At 35.9% G+C, this 859-nt stretch overlaps 1 protein-coding gene across 1 annotated transcript in view; it reads left to right on the forward strand.

Moving 5' to 3' along the window:
- Nucleotides 1-859, forward strand: part of LOC116180686 — a 122,573-nt gene that overhangs the window by 120,737 nt on the left and 977 nt on the right. The window lies entirely within an intron of this gene.

Below are 859 nucleotides of genomic sequence, written 5' to 3' on the forward strand. Positions count from 1 at the left end.
CTGGTCTGGTTTCTGTTTATATAGTCTGTGGAAGGAAGGGGGAATGTAATGGTGATGGTAATCGTACTGGTGGGAATGTCCACAAACATGACGTCTTTGAAACTACCGCCCTCTCCTGATAGAAATCTAGATTAATTTCCAATTCCTACAGGAATCAAATTACAAATTAATCTTATAACATTTCACATCATTACAATAACTGTAAGTAATTAAGATTTAATTGTCTGTAGAACGTCTGCGTTCGGCGAGTGTTTAAAAAACAGGTTCTAAACACCTCTCTTTCTTTCAACATTTGTTTAATTTTGTTTTCCATTTTTTGCGGAATAAGTTTTGTGTTTGTCTTTTAAACTGTGTGTTTGATCGAACCCAAAGTGCGACCTGAATAAAGTTTTCATATCAAAATTTTCTTTTCGTGTCCAAGGTGTTAATTAAAATGTGTGTAGTTAATTCCTTGGAATTTTCGCAAGTTGATCGAGGCTACTGGGTCTCCCAAATTATTAATTTAAGGTCAACGTTTAGATTTTTCATTGTGACAGGAGCCGGATGTGTACTAGGAAAATAATTACAATTGTGAAGGTGAAGGTTGTTTGATAGATAGGTTTTTGCGGGTGGTTTAATTGCATCTCTAAATCCAGAATAAACAATTTTAAAAATTCAACTAAATGTAGAGGTCCAAAGTCAGGTCTCCGAGATCTGGGATCAAGATCTAAACTTCGGTTTAAAATACCACGGTTTTGGATGCAGGATGTGGGTTTGATAATTCATCATCTCAGGTTTCAGAATTTTGGATCGGGAATCTTCAATTGCAGACGAAGGGCCCAAAGATAGCGTGAAGAAAACTCCAAAAATGGACTAAGAA

Source organism: Photinus pyralis, unplaced genomic scaffold, assembly GCF_008802855.1.
Source record: "Photinus pyralis isolate 1611_PpyrPB1 unplaced genomic scaffold, Ppyr1.3 Ppyr1.4_LG9, whole genome shotgun sequence".
NCBI classification, from domain to species: Eukaryota; Metazoa; Arthropoda; class Insecta; order Coleoptera; family Lampyridae; genus Photinus; species Photinus pyralis.